Source organism: Pezoporus flaviventris, unplaced genomic scaffold (genome assembly GCF_033815535.1).
Source record: "Pezoporus flaviventris isolate CSIRO_AGI_PZ_B2104156 unplaced genomic scaffold, CSIRO_AGI_Pfla_v1 ptg000002l, whole genome shotgun sequence".
NCBI lineage: Eukaryota > Metazoa > Chordata > Aves > Psittaciformes > Psittacidae > Pezoporus > Pezoporus flaviventris.
In genome coordinates, this window is record NW_026892550.1 from 12,479,895 (window position 1) to 12,495,626 (window position 15,732).

General features: G+C 44.7%; 1 long non-coding RNA gene across 1 annotated transcript; it reads right to left on the reverse strand.

Moving 5' to 3' along the window:
• Window positions 1–11,142: 11,142 nt before the first annotated feature.
• On the reverse strand, window positions 11,143–13,220 carry LOC133275142 (uncharacterized). Its single transcript, XR_009745409.1, has 2 exons — window positions 13,053–13,220; window positions 11,143–11,734 (listed from the first exon to the last, which is right to left on the reverse strand). It is a non-coding gene; the product is annotated as an uncharacterized LOC133275142 (long non-coding RNA).
• Window positions 13,221–15,732: the final 2,512 nt, after the last annotated feature.

Consider the following 15,732-nt stretch of genomic DNA (forward strand, 5'->3'; position numbering starts at 1 on the left):
ACTGGTTTGGTGCCGCTGAACTTCTGAACTGGAGATGGATCACAACTCACCGCTTTAAAGGGAGCACAGAAGGACCACATGACCACATGACTTTCCCCATTAGACCACATAAAACCACCCTGAAACACAGTGTTTGGAGCCTGCTTGGACCTGGGGGCTGAACAAGACAGAGGAGCTGTTCCGGAAGCGGTAGCCAGGTGACAAGGAAAACCTACAGCTATAGTACAGCAGTGGAATCAGTGGGGATGACTGGAAGGCAGGGAAGCTTGAAGGATCTTTAGTGCCAGTATCCAGAAAGTCTTCAGCACCTGTATCTAATGGGCAAGAGGGAGATGACTGACTATGGCTTTGATGTGCAGCATTGATCCCTCCTGGCAGACTTCAGTGGAGCCAACAAGAACACTTTGTGTATGCTTGCCTGAAATCAATTTCTAAATACAACTTCTATATATCTGAAGAGTGTAAAAGGTGGAGAAGAGGCTGGCTCTGGGAATGGGCACCTGGAGATGCTCCTGTCAGGTCCTTCTTCACCATGCAGCACCCCAGCCCCATCTGCAAAGAGTTTGCATTGCCATGACCACAGCTAAGAAATCTTCGCCTCTGCTCTTATTAAGGTTTGACCCAAGGCCTGATTGGTGAAGGCATGGACACAGATGGAGCAATTTACCCTGTTCTTCCTCTTTGGAGAGCACAGAAATGCCTCTGGCTGGAGAGATGCTCAGAGGTTTGGCTTTAAGCCCTCTGTAAGGGCCTTTTCTTCAGAAGGGTGTTTAATGTCTGCTTTCTAGAATAGAAAGCTGAAGACTTCAAAAGCCTCTTCAGCTTCCCGTGGTGAAGCCATCATTCAGGCCGTTCAGTGGCAAAGATTAGACTTGGGGTGCTCTCCAGTAACCTACTGCATTATCATTTACTCCATTGCTAATATTCCAACAGATTTCAATGACCTTAGTGAACATAAAATTAGACTAGATTAACGTATTTGCTTTAGAAGATGCTAATCAATACCTATTTTGTTAGCCAATGCGGTTATGTCCCCTGTTATTGTGATTTATCTCATTTTTGTTGACCAAAGGTTATTGAATGGGTGATAACAGTACTGAAAGTGGCAAGGGTTAATAAATTCAGATGAGGTTGTCATCTTATTACCAGAGTGCAGGAAGTGAAGCACAGCCATTTAATTAACCTAGTCGCAATGAATTTCATGCAACACGCAGTTAACACTTCATCTATTAAAACTGCGAAGCAGATGGTAGTGAGCAGTTTTGTCTGCCATAAATAGGGTACCAATTTAAATTACTTGCTGCACAGGATTTTATAGGACAAAATTATCTAAATATTAAATGGTGAGATATTTAATAATCTCTTTCTTTTAAGTCACACATATATCAGACTCTTGGTGCAATAGTGGAAAACTCAATTATTTCCACAAAATCCCCAAAATGGAGAGCTAAAAAACCCCAAACAACCCAAGACTTTGATGAATTGGCATTTCTTCAAACTCCAAGGCCCTCAGTCAGCATCTCTGCTGGAGAATATATACTTCATTATAATGGTTTAGCTTACTTTCTCTATCTGCCTAGAGATTTTTATTATTCACACAAATGGATGTTGACTATTAAAAGTTGACTATTAGAAGGCCACATTTCTCAACAGACCAGTAGTTTCTGTTTTGCTTTTGAAAAAGTATTGTGATAGATATTACCAACTTTAAGATTTTCCTTTTAATTTCTCACAGTTAGGGAAAGTTATGTGAGCACATGACTGTGCATATGGGCAAGGGGGCTGTATATCAAAGGCCCTGTGGCTGAGTAGCCTGAAGCTGAGTAGCCACATTGCTTCCCTGTCTCTTATCCTAGGGAGGGGATGTATGATATGGCTTCATACGCGCGTAACGATTTAGACAGTCTTGGAACTTGCTGGCTCTTGACTGCACAAATCACTGCCTCATATAAAATCCAGGGCAGAGATGTTAGAAGGGAGCAAAGAGGCTCTCCTAAAATCAGGGTTGCCTCAGGACTGTGTGAAACCCATGTTTCAGCAGAGAAGCAAATGGTGGTTTGAGATCAGAGCAGGATCCTAGGGAGCAAAGCAAAGCCTGAGCCAGCAGAGCAAGTAGGTCACAGCACCCCCAGCAGTGCGCAGCTCCCAGTGTCCCAGACAAGGGCAGAGAATCGTCTTTCCACTCCTTCAGAGAAAACAGATCTGATGGACCAACCGCATTGTCCTTCTCCCTCCAAAGACAGAGGCTTGACAACAAGGCTCTGCTGCTGGTGAATAAGGTTCATTAAGCCTGCAGAAAGCTAGAGGGTGTGCATTCATTTATTTGAATGACTCTCGGAGACTCCTTTATTTGAATGACTTTTTCTTTAGAAAGGCAGGAGGCAAGTGTGTCCTTTGTCACCTCCTCTGATTGTTCTGTCCACTGAACCGCTAGCAATAGCTGTCAGAAAGTCTCCAGAGATTCCAGGCATCACAACCCATGACAAAGGACATAAATTGCTCTTTTCACAGATGACATCCTGCTCTATCTCAGTAAAACACAAATCTCTGTTCAATGCCTGAAGAGGTCCTGGAGCATTACTTCGCTGGAGCAAGGCTTCATGTAAATATGACTAAATCAGAGGTGATCCTTACACAATCATCCAGAGGGATTTTTCTCATTCTCTGTGCTATTGACCTCCAGGGGAATTCAGCTCTTCATTGGTGCCAGCCCCATCCTGCTTGGGCAAACTGTCGCAGTCCTTTTTCTGTCCCTTCATATCAAGGTCAAGCAGGAATCTGTTCTATGGTAGGTAATAGCACAGGTTGGGTTTGGCTGTATCAAAATGAATCAGAAGCATGGTCCCAGGGAGTAAGTAACTGAGGAGCAGAACATGGTCTTTGTTCAAGACCATTACCAGATAAACTTTGAACAGCTCAAAACTGAAATTTACCCAGTTCCTTACAAACACACAAAAGCTATTGCCTTCCCAGCCATTGCTGCTGAAGGGAAATGGGCAGCCAGCCAGGGTGGAGGAGACAGTGTCTGAAGTCACAGGAGCTAACACTGCTGTGGGTGGGACCTCTGCCTTTCTTCACTCAGAAGAAAAGAAAAAGAAGGCATGTTAATGCCACAAGACTGAGAGTGGCAGCTTTTAAGGTGCTGTAATTTACTGTCAATCCATAGATACCAAAGCATATCAATATCCACAGGCTAACAATTTCCTCCTGTTCTTTAAGCATCATTAACAGGCTTTCCTATGAAAATAGGCACTTTAAAACTCAGAAGATGCTACTGAAAGGCTGTGAAACAGATTAAAATATTGATATGTTATTGATAGATATTGATTGGATATTGATCTTGGTACTGGCATTGTTATTGATACTGATATTGATGCGCTCATTAAGGTAGGTCAATATTATTGATCAGCCTGAGAAGCTGAGGCATTTCAAGGCAAAGTTAGCAGCCTGGGCCAACTCAACAGGTCAAAGTCAGGCCCAGAAACAAACCTTGTCTTGTGACTGCCAAGTCAGTGCTTTATCAACAAAGCGCATTGCTCTTTAGTATATTCATTTATAATATAGATTAGGTGGATGAGAGGGAAATTTAATCATTTAGAATTACTAATAACTATGCTAATGTGTTCAGATAAAATAAGCATCCACATATGCTGAAAGCCTTTATAGTGTAATAAACTTCTGATATCTTTCGAGGCATGCAGTACTTTACTTTGGTTTTCATGAGCCAACTCCTCTTTAGTTCTACTGCAATAAAAGTATATTTTTCAGACAGGTTGCAAAGGCTAAGACTGCAGAACGTCACAGCAGCAGGGCTTGTGCAAGGAGCTGACAAACTGTTCCCAGTAGGAGGCCCAGGGGCTTGGAGTTTCTTTGGTCAGTTGGGGTTTTTCACTCTCTGACAAAATGTGTCAAACCAATTGAAGACTTGGACTTCAGAGATAGAAAAGAGCTTAGAGGGTATTGATTTCAATGGGTCTGAGACTTCATGTACAGAAACACTCATTCCCTTGGAAATTAGCTTTTATTTTACTTCATATGACCAAATAACTTGCTTTGATCCCCTGTCTAAATCCTTACTGCTCTTCACATAACACAGGCACGTTTATACCACATCTTTAACATGTTTTTCTCTGCTGTTGCAGACAGTGTTGCTGACCACATTCCTATGATCTCTGCCATCAGGTGTGATGCTTTCAGCCTTACCTCTGGCTGCAGTTCCTTTGCTATATCCTTCCTACTGCAGCCACAGACCCCAGTGTTACTGCTGCTGAGCTGCTGAGCTGCAGGTCAGGCTGAATGGTCCAGGGAGCAGTTCACTTTTGTCTGATAGCACCTTCAAGTGATGGTGCCACTGGTACAGCCCTGGAGCCCAGCAGCCTGCTCCAGCACAGCACAGCCTGGCCCCCCTCAAGGAGTGTGATGTTGCTCTTTACTCTTGTGCTACTGCTGCACCATGCTGTGATTCCCTGTATGGAGCACTTCAAAAGCAGAGAAGTGAGTGAGAAGTGTTGGGAAAAGATAATCTCAGAGCAATACCAAAAAGAGAAGCTATCGTTCACTGTTGACTTCAACCTGCACTGAAAACAATTGAAGTCACTCTGGAAAAAATAATCGGCCTTTTAAAAAAGATTAAAAGGAAGTATAGCAAATGCAGTAATATTATTTATTTAATCTTGTTGCCTTAAGAAGAATAAAATATCAACAGTGTCCACTCTGTGAAAAGAAAGAATAAATGACCAGATATTAAAAACATCCTCAAGATAGAAGGTCTTGGGGCTTGGTTTTCCCTTTCAATAGAACAGTAGTATACCTAAACCAAAAAAACATACAGCAATAGTGTCTCGCTCTGGATGAAAGCTCAAGCCTCGCCAAAAACATCAAACAGGAATGTGCCCTAAAACAGGAAACGAGGCCTCTCTACCCGGTTGACTTTTGTGAATGAGTGCAGAGCTCTGTGAAGGTGCCAGGACAGGAAAGGTACAAACGCTGTGAAGGACATCTTCAGGGAAAAATTAGGAGTCTGCTGGAGCTGAGGTAGAAAATAGAAGGAATGCTGGCTGGGAAGTGCAGATCTTAGACAGTTTGTCAGGCAGAGTTGCCTACCTGCTCCCGTCTCCGTGGTAATGCACGGGTTATATTTGGTACTTGGGATTTTGTCATTCGTGCTCCACTAAGTATTTGTCTGTAAGAACCTGTATTTAAATCACAAGGTTAATCAGACATGCTGGAAAGCAGTGCTACAGAATGGACATGAGGTGACTGACATGTCCAAGGCTTTCTTCAAGTACTCACTGATGATGTTTCCTAAGCTAACCTTAAACCCCAGATTGCAACAGCTGCATTCTGTATGCAGAAGAGCCATGGAAAATCAAGGGTGATGGGAGGATTTGCAGTATTTAACATCTTCCTGCAATCATGAAAACAGCCAGGAGGAAAGACACCACTCACAGGCAGAGGTGGGGCAGAAGCTGGGCAAGCAGAAGCCTCACTGGATGCCTATGGATGGTTAAAAGCTTTACACAGAAAACTGGGCTATGATGTTCCTCATCCTGGCTCAGGCTCACTGGGCCAGTACAGATAACAGTCCTCTTCCGCTTTTTTCAGCTCCTTATCAGAAATGTCATAGATAAGTACAAGGCGTGAGTATTTAGGAGGAACATTTCCTTATCTTTTAATTAAGAATGTTACAGAGGTGGGTTTTCTTCTTTTTGCAAGATAGGTAGAGTAGTAGGTTTTTAGAGTCTAGCCTTTTATAGGCCAGGCATGTGATATGTGGTGAGAGCCATGAGAGGCATTTCAATTCTCTTTTGAGGCCTTTTTATGCTTATTTTAGTTTCAATAGAATTGGGTCTGTTCCATATGTCCTGATTCACTACAGGATGCTTTTCTTATAGGAGGAGTGGCTCTGTTTGATCAAGATGGAACTGACCTCATTTGTGAAATCAAGGATCAACTCAGTGTATGGGGAAACGTCTTCCTAGCACAGCTTCTAACAAAAAAGCCTTTCAAAAGAACAGTTTTATGCAGATTCTAATAAGAGTAGGCTGGGAAAAAAATGATCCAAACCTTATGTAATGTCCTATCACATAGGTGTTTCATCTTCCATTCGACTGGGTGAAAGTTTAATCAGAAACAAAACATCTTCTGAAATAAGAGCACTGTCGTATTTTTAGCAGTCTTAGTCTTCTGTTGACATGAGAATACAAGGTGCTGAAATTGTAATAGTAAGACTGCATAGCTCTTGGGTTTATCTCCTTGAGAGAGAAAAACTGGATGTTAATATTATCTGCATGTTACTATTCCCTACTCACAGATAGGGAAACAGAGGGAGAAGGTTTGCTCCATCATAACTGACTCGACATTATCAAGGTGTATACGCTATGTGAACAACTCAGCCCTTTTTTATTTTAACAGCTGTAGTGTTTGAAAGTTATTACTTGAATAGTAAAACAAAAAAAGTGAAAGATTTATCTTTGGTATCCTCAATAAAGAGCTGTAAAAATGTTGGTTAGACTATAGCCTGTGACTATATTTAGATAGATGTGTCCCTGAAGAATGCATTCACCAGGGTAAAATATTAACGGTTGGTTTATGGTGCTGCAATTTCCCTTTTACTTCCTCATTCGTGTGCACGTGGAATAGAGATAATGAGCATCTGGGCAAGGAGGGTTGGGGACGTGCTGAGGACTGTGTGTTCAGGTAGGCTCCAGGGTAAGGGCTCAGTGGGGTGTTGTAACACACTCTTCCTGCTCAAGGAAACTTCAGACACTCCCCCCCCCATTTTCCAAGGTCAGCCTGCACCAGCTGTACAGAGCCACACAGATTAAAGTCAATCTTTTTCACCTGGAGAAGTCACAGTGGAAGTCCGCTGGCACTTGCCAGAGGAAGCTCTTCTGAGGGATGCACAGGTTGGTGCACTTCTATGCCCAGACCTGATGTCAGGTGAACAGCACTTCCATCTCTGCTGCATGAAACAAAATGAGCCCCTGGAAAAACGTACCTTCAGCATAAGCAAAGCTCGCCAGGGTGGGCACATGGGCAAGGCAGCAATATCGGCAGGTCCAGACGGTGCCTGGTCCCAGCACGGCCAAGGAGACACGTGCCTGGGTGGTGCAGCCCTGCTGCAGCTGCCATCCCCAAAAAAGGCCAAGGGAAGATCTCTCTGGCACAGATAGGCAGGCTCTGCCCAGCCTGCAGCAATCAACATGGGAGTTAACTGGTAGGAAAGAGTCATCAGCAGGGTGTTCTTGGATCAGCAGCTGGAAACAGAGAGGCCACATGGGCTGTTTCTCAGCTTGAGCATCCCATCCGAACTCTGCTTTAAAACAGGGAAAATACGAAGCATGCCTTCAATCTGACTAATGGTGCAGAAGACTTCCCCAAAAAGGTACACAGGGAGGAGGTATTCACTGAGTCATCCACCCTCGTGCTTTGGGAAGCTGTGTGCTAGAGAGGCTAGGAATGTTTCCTCATGGTGCAACACTGAAAGAAAGATCAAGGTGGCGTTTACATTCTTGTGCAAAGCTCCAGGTCTGACCATTGTTAGAGATAATATAATACCTACTACGGATAGATCCATGGCACATTTTGCTACGGCAATTTCTGCTACAACAAATTTCCAGGAACAGTGGGAGTAATGTTAATACTGGAGCTATGGCAGCAATAGCCACAGCAATAGCTCCTGCAAGTTGCTTGTCCCAGCTGTTAAAGAGAGGGACTGCAGATTCTCCCTGCCTTACTTTCTGTTGCTATTTTCAAATGTAGAAGATGCACATGATTATATACAAGTGTCTAGATGTAGAGATCATATTTTAACTTCAGCGGGTGTGTGTGAGAGAAAAAGGCAGTATATATTAGTTTCTGAATTAGTGTTTGTAGCATTTCCACAGACATTTAGGCAAATTCATAGTCAAAGGGATAGTATCAATATTTCATTTAAAAACCTTTTTAAGGAGTTTCATTGCCTTGTGTTGAAAACCTGATCTTTCAAAGAGCCAATGTCTAAAAGTTTAACTTACTTCTCAAATGCGTCTATTGATACTTTCTTTCATTTGACCTATTTATCTTAAAACATTTATAATCTGTTAGGGGGGCATCCATAGCTAAATGTCCAATTTAGTTTGTTTGTTTTTTAAATCTGCCTTTCTGTTGCCAAGAAATTAAACAAACAGATGCCACTCTTTTTGAGGGGCTCCATTAAATCCAATGCCTTACGCACCATCTGCTGGATCTGCAGCGGCAATTAACAGCTACATGCTATTCCCAGAGCATAGCTGATAGAAATTGATGGTGCCGGGACACTGGCAATTTCCCCTTCCCACTCCTCACCCTCTCTTTTCCAAGTAGCTATAATACAGTATTTCTGCATAAAGGACTGGATCTGCTGAGGAAATACAAAAAGAAAGAGGAATTTGTTGTTTTTCAAATTGCGACAGATGAAAGTCCTTTCTGGGCATTACAGTATTTAAACAAAGAGCATGTTCAACAATAACGACTGAGCTGATAGATGTCTGCAGAGGCAACGTGAGCGAAGTTTGTCCTGCATCTTTTGGGACTGGCCTCCTCCATAGCAGTGCACAGCTGCTCTTAAGAGCCTGGGGCTGCACACAGCCTCTTCCCTCCTGCATTGCTGGTTTAAATCCACTTGGGTAGGAAAGCCACTGGAAATTGCTACCTCTGATACAAAGTGTGTAATACCTCAGCCTGGTGAGCAGCCATGAGTCACGAGCACTGGGAGTGATTCATGTGCGCTTTCTGAGAGTCAGTAAACAGCTTTGTGCCTGTAAAAACTCTTGGAGACGGAATCTTTTATTGGCAACTGGTCATCTTTGTCATGAGATTAACGCAGAGTGCATGGATTCACCTTACTGACCGGGGTGTCAGCCTGCAGCCTACAGCCCAGCCCTTTCTGTTAGCTGAGCAGATTGACTGCTTACCCTGGGAAAGAGCTTCCTTGGCATCATTAGTGTTTCTGATGATGGCACCGTGTCTTTTCCTGGACTGTTGTGCCTGACTGTTGGTTGTGCTTTGCCGGACAGCAGTGGGGGCTTCAGGAGGCTTCTAAGAGCACTAAATATGCAATTATATTTATAGGCACTAAAAGCAATTAAAACAATCTGTGCACCTTAGGCTTCAAGTTTCCTTTCTCACTGACACAGAACACTTGGAAATAAACTAGCCTGCCAACTCCCATAGCTTCTGACACCCCTCCACACATCCTCAAGGCTCTCCAATGTCAAAATCATCCTGTAAAGACCATAAGCTTCCTCCCAAGGAATTATGTGCAAACATGCTTGGTGCCACAATGGTGTATTGCTTAATTTTCAACAAGTTGCTTGCATTGCTGTTTTGGTGGAAGGATTTCTTTGCCTTCAGTTGTCAGTTACTGACAACTTCTCCTCAGTACAAGTGATTTCTTCTTGAGACATGTAGGAAATAAGAAGATGTGGAGTTTAACCCTAGAGATGCTCAGAATGTGCCCTTGTCAGATAGACAGGTATACATTATTTTGGAAATTTATATTTCCATCCTGGCAATACATCTGTATAGTAATTATCCTTATTGCCCTGTATGGTGACCATCTGTAAAGGCAATCTGAACTTAACAAGGGCATCTCATAAATCAGGTGTGATTTAAAATCTTCCAATAGTTTGTAAATCTGCCCAGGACTTAAGGATTAATTGAAGAGCAGACAGCTTAATGCATTAACCTTTCACCTCTGTGGGCCTGGGTCCAAAAGCTGATTTAGGTCAAGAAGTAAAAAATTAGATTGGTGATTCTGTCTTAGTCATTCCAAGTGCTGGGGTTCAGGAGAGCCTGGTTGGTGCTGCTCACAGCACCCGGTTCTCTTGGTGGGTGTTTGTTTTGAGTGCTTCAAGTGTTCTTGCTACTGCTGCTCTATTGTGAGGTTACTGATTTATGAATAATTCAGGTGCCTGAGGAGACGTGTTAGTAGGATATGGTGCTAAAAGAGAGGTAAGGAAGCATTGAGAGTGTCCCTAAGGAGCTTCTTTCCTAAAATTGAGCCAGGCTATTGAAGGGATTGGAGAGATGCTGGGATGGATGAAGACAGGAGGGGACATAAGCCCTTCTGTAGCCCTGCTCAGCCTGGTGGACAGCCTTCCTCACTGTGACTTCCCATGCTCCCACCCCACACTGGCTCTGCCCCCTCCAGGGCTTGCCCAGAAAAGAAATGCTGTAAGGAGGCCAGTGAGAGAAGCTGGAACCAGCAAGTGTTCCTTAATTTCTTTGTCTGTGTCTGAACACAATAAGAAGCAGAAGCATGAAGCAATGTGGACTATCCATCTCATAGTTTCCTTTGGCTCGTGGAAGATGGGGATGCTGCCAAGGTCCCATGATGCACCCTCAGCTGCATGACGCAGGGTATTCTGTCACTTGGCAGTGACCCTTATCAGCCTGTCCTCACTGACTCAGAGCCAAAGTCTGCTTTACAGGGATGCTCCTTTGCTGAAGGTGAAAATGTAGCCAGAGTCCGTAACGGCAGTGGAGCAGCACCCCCCATGCCTGGCTGGCATGGCTGCCCCTTGGCCCTAGTTCATCAGCTGACTATTTATGGTGGCTTAGCCCTGACCACTGGTGGCAAAACGCAGAGTGATCTGTGTGGAGTCTGGGGAAAGGCATTGAGCAATGCAAGTGCCAGCAGCAGACATTTCTCTGGGGAGCCAAACACACTGTGAATCCCTATTAAATAGCACCAGGTTGGGAAGTCACTCGATGGGACTGTCCCTCTCTGTCACCGTACAAGTGTCCCTGTGTAGATTTATGTTCCTCACACCCTCCAGACCACCCTGGAGAGAGAGACCCATACGAGAATAAAAATTACCCGTGACCCTTGTCTTTGACTCTCGACTTCTCCCTTTCCGCCCACATGCCCTGTCTGCTCGGGGTTCGCCAGCTGATTAACGAGATGGGCTGAGAGCTCTGCTCCGAAAAGGCATGGGAAAGTAATGGGATTTCCTGGAGCCCACAGACACACACACACAAAATCTGCATCTCCCGTGTTGGGTTGGTTTTGTCTGCTTGGAACAAATGTTGTCCTGGGGGGATTTAACTTTACCAAAATGCGTTTGTTATTGATGCGGGTCAGAGGTGAGATGAAAAACACACTGCGAAAGCCACTGATAGAAAGCTTAATCATTTATTTTCTTCCCTGGGATCTTTTCACCTGTTCCAGCTGGTTCAAAAGCACTAGGAATGTATCAACAAGGATTACACGACTGAAAACAAACCTTTGCCAGCAGCAGAACCAGACCGACAGAAACAGGACAATAGTCTTTTTCATGGCACAGAACGCTACTAAGCAGCATATAGTTTCGTGTGTGCTTCCACTCTTTTCCCTCCTCCTGGCTAAATTATGAAATACTGTTTACTAGCAAACATTGCAGTTCACTTTTTAAAGGAATTTATACTATTAAAGGGTTGGTTGAGAAGTGATGATTGAAGTTCCAACTATTAAAATGCACATGAGTGTGCAGGGAAAATAAAAAGGCACTGAAACTCTTTTCAAACCCAAGCACCAGGTGCGTTAATTGCATTTCATTGCATGTTGGTTTATTACTGCGGTCACTTGTGCCTTATGATCTGCATTAACACCTGCGTTCTATGGATATCTTGGTATTTCACTAAACAAGATGAATATTGGCCAGATGGTTACTCCAGTAGGAAGCATTTCACGTAGATTTTCCTGCTTTGCACAGTTGCCTGTAAAGGAATCCTGAATGTCATACTGCGCCAAAGCAAACCCGAAAGCCACAGCACTAAATTTAAGATCAACTGCCTTGACAGTATATTCAGAAAGGATGGGATAACAGCCAGATCCAGGTCTTGTAACATGGATATTGCTAATAAATGTCGGCATGTAGCACAATTGCATCATTTGTACTAACATTTCATGCTATGGGGTGATGCTGCCCAGTGCAGAAACACAATTCCATGGAAAGCTGAGTCAGCTCAGGTCTGAAACATGGGTGACTTATGGGGTTTTTGGTGTGTTGCTTTTTCCCCCCAGGTTGCATACATGACCTTTCTTCCATAGTGCAGGTTAGTTAATGTACAACAGGCATCCAGCCCTGGGGAACTGCCACGGCGACGAGTCAGGACCTAAGCGCAACCACGCCTGGCACCTTACCCTTTGACTGAAGCAGGGAGCACATCAGGAGAGGTGGGATGGGACTCAGACCTCACTGCCCTGTTACTGGCACTGTCTGGCTCTTGTCTCACACATCAGAAGTTACTTGCTGACCTTCACAAGAAAAGAGCAACAGATCTCAAACTTCATGCTGGCACGATATTACACTGTTAAAAACCTGGACAAACCTTCTAAACTGTGCAATTAACACCTACCTCAAACCCACATCAACTAGAAAACACAGCATCAATCCAGGGCACTCTCTAGTTCTGCCTGTGACCTTTGCTGTCCTTATCTGCTATTATTGCAGGACAAGAAGGTTTTGGCTGCATGAGTCAGATTTTTATTGGGGACATCCATGTTCATGGCTTCTCTTTGCTGTCCTTCATTTGCACATGTGGGTCAAGCACTATGTGACCATAGCAGTTAAAATGTCAATACAAATTGTCGTATGATCAGAAGCATTGGATTTTATGGTCTCCATGGCTTTGTAGTCCTCTTGCCTCCCTTGGGTGTACTAGGAGGAGCGTCTGCCAGTGCCCAGAGCCTTGTCTTCCTCTGTGGGGGCTGGCAGAGCATCCCGTCTTTATCTGCCTTAAGGTGGATAATGATGGGATGCTCTCAGTGTGCTCCTTGCAGAGCATGGTCCCCGGACGGTTCCTGCTGTGCCTCTGGATGCCAAGCTGGCACAAGGGAACTAAGTGGAAAAAAGCACCAGGGTGGCGGTGCACTGACAGCCAGCAGAGCAGGGCACAGAGCAGGCACATCGTTTTGGAAACGGGGGGTTTGCCCTGAGCGCAGCACATTGGCAGTGCCTCATAGTTGGCTTTCTGAGCACTGCCCTTGATGAAGTGGGCACAGGCTCAAAGTAAAACCCCAAAATGTACACAGCCTCCAAGTCAACACTCTGATGATCATAAGCAAAGGCAGGAAGTGGAGCACAGGGCTGGCCAGCCAGTGAGCTCAGCCCGTGCTCAGGATGTGTGCAGAGCACCCAAGACCTGGCTGGATGGTGAGCCTCTCCTCACCTTGTTGTCGTGTTGGAATGCCCATGGAGCTGGCAATCAAGCTCCTCGGTTGGTGATCCTGTCATTCCCTGCAGAGGCACGGAGCACCACATGCAATCTGTGAAAACAAGCAGCAAAAAAAATAGGGATTAATTCTCTCCCTTTGCCCTGGGCACACTTCTCCCTGAGCTACTGTTTTATAGCAGACCAATATCTCGCTTTTGGAGGAGTGTAGGCAAATCCTATTACAAGTTGAGATTAACCATCAGTCAGATAGCTCACCAGTGCAGAGATCAAATATAAAATATGTATGTTCTGTGTCATCTGTTTAGCAACCTTAAATTAGCTCACACCGGTGGATGGTGCAGGCCAAATGGCAGAACATGTGCTGCAAATGGAAATCAGAGTCAAAGCAGAATCCTGTGGGATACCCCCAGCAATTTTAAAGCAGCTATCTTATTACCTAAGCAATTTTCAGGGACAAGCAGAATTCAGACCCAGCCGACAACAACTCTCCAGTCCCACCTTGGTGAAACTACTTCATTATTATTTCAGTAGTGCCTGGAGAGCTCTATCTGCTGCTCCAGTTTCTCTGCAAAACCCCTCTCAACAACCCACAATAAAAGATATCTCCAGCAAGGACAGGCTTACAGTTTAATTTAAGACAAGGCACAGCAAGTGGAAGTAGCAAACAACCAGAGAGACTAGAAGGAAGAGGGTTGATAGAAACGGTGGAAAACACTTGTCCCTGCAGTCCCTGTATGTGTACGCACACATACTAGGTGCAGATTAGTGTGTGCACAGAGATTTCAGGAACCCCTTGACCTGAATATGAGACACCCAGAAATAACTGATAAAAAAATACATTCATGGGCTTGAAGGCTGGAGGATGGGAGAGACCTGCACTGCTCACTGCTGAGGAGGCAATGTACATAGAATCATAGAATGGTTGGGATTGGAAACGACCTTAAGATCATTTAGTTCCAACCCTCCTGCCATGAGCAGGGACACCTTACCCTAGACCATGTCACCCAAGGTTCTGTCCAGCCTTGCCTTGAACACTGCCGGGGATGGAGCATTTATGACTTCTTTGGGCAACCCATTCTGGTGCCTCACCACTCTCACAGTAAAGAACTTCTTCCTTATACATGGGTGGGTTTGACCTGGCTTTCTCTCATGCCATGAACAGCTTTGGGGTCTATAGGCCTATACTGCTCTATAGGTCTATAGGTCTTACCAAGTCACATACTGAATGAAAACTCTCTTGTTTCTCAGTATGGACACTTCTATGTATATATGTATGCATGTACATATACATGTAGAATATACCTTTGACCTGACAGCCTTGGTCTGGGGAGCAGGAAAAGTAAGAGGATGCTACAAAGTGACTGTGATGGTGGCTTTGGGTGAGCGGCACACCGAAGGCTGGCACAGAGATGGCTGCGATACCACTGAGAGGGATTTTCCTGCCAGCCACACACGGGGTCCTCAAGCCCTCAGCAAACCCTCCTCAGCAGGGCCTGGTGAGGAGTGCCCATGGGAGGAGAGGGAAACCACCAGGGAGCTGTGTGGACTTCCAACTGGAACAAAGAGTGGCAGGGCTGTCTCGCAGCCAGTGCTCTTTGCTGCCTGTGGCATGACTGCAATCGAGCTGGGAAGCAAGCGGGATGACAGCAAAATTCACCCCAAAGGGATCTGTTTGTTTGTGTATTAATTAAAAATTTAATGTTTCATATAAGTCTTGCTGAGGAGCTACTTCATTGCCTTTGTTCTTGTAGAGCCTCCAGCCAGTCCCAGGCTCAAGCAAGCCTTACCCATGCTTGTGGGTAAGGAACTTCAGCCTGACAAAACCATAGGGGAATCATCTTGTCCTGGACCTCTCCTAAGGGTGTAAAAGGGTGTGTGGGAGGGTGGTCTTAGGCCAGTTTTCCACTTTTATTAAGGAAAACTGAGTGTATTGAAGCCGTCTCTCACCTTCTTTCCACTGGACACCACAGTTACAGTAGGAAACAGATTGTTCAGGCACACAGAACTCAAGGGGAATACTCTAAAAGTGAAAAACAATTTGCAGAGGTACTGATGGCATCAGGATGCTTTGAACATTTCCAGGTTTGTATTTGCTCAAGGCTTGGGGATTCTCAGAGGAGACACAAGAATGCCATTGAAGTGCAAACCGCTATGAAGGTGACTGTTGCAATCAAAGCCTGGTGCTTGTTTGGAAGCAACATCTTAAGAAGCAAAGGAATAGTTTTGAAGAGGTCACTTCAAAAAAGAATAGTGAGATTCCTCTGGGTCAGCAGCAGCATGTGCGCTACTCTCAGATGAGGAGATGCCTCCTTATCCCCAAGCCCCCAGGAGCGCGACTTGCAGGAGTTTTTCCTGACAGCATGTAATAAAAATTCGCTTTGAAAAAAGAGCATCTCTGGTGATGTCTACAGGCTTTTGACTTTGCTCTTTCCTTCAAACACCACTCGTGATGCTGAGCACTCATTCTCTTGGCCTATTTGTTCCTGGCAAACAAAGAGCAAATTCCCCTGGGTACAGCAATCCATTTTTAACACTCTGTAATTATTTAGA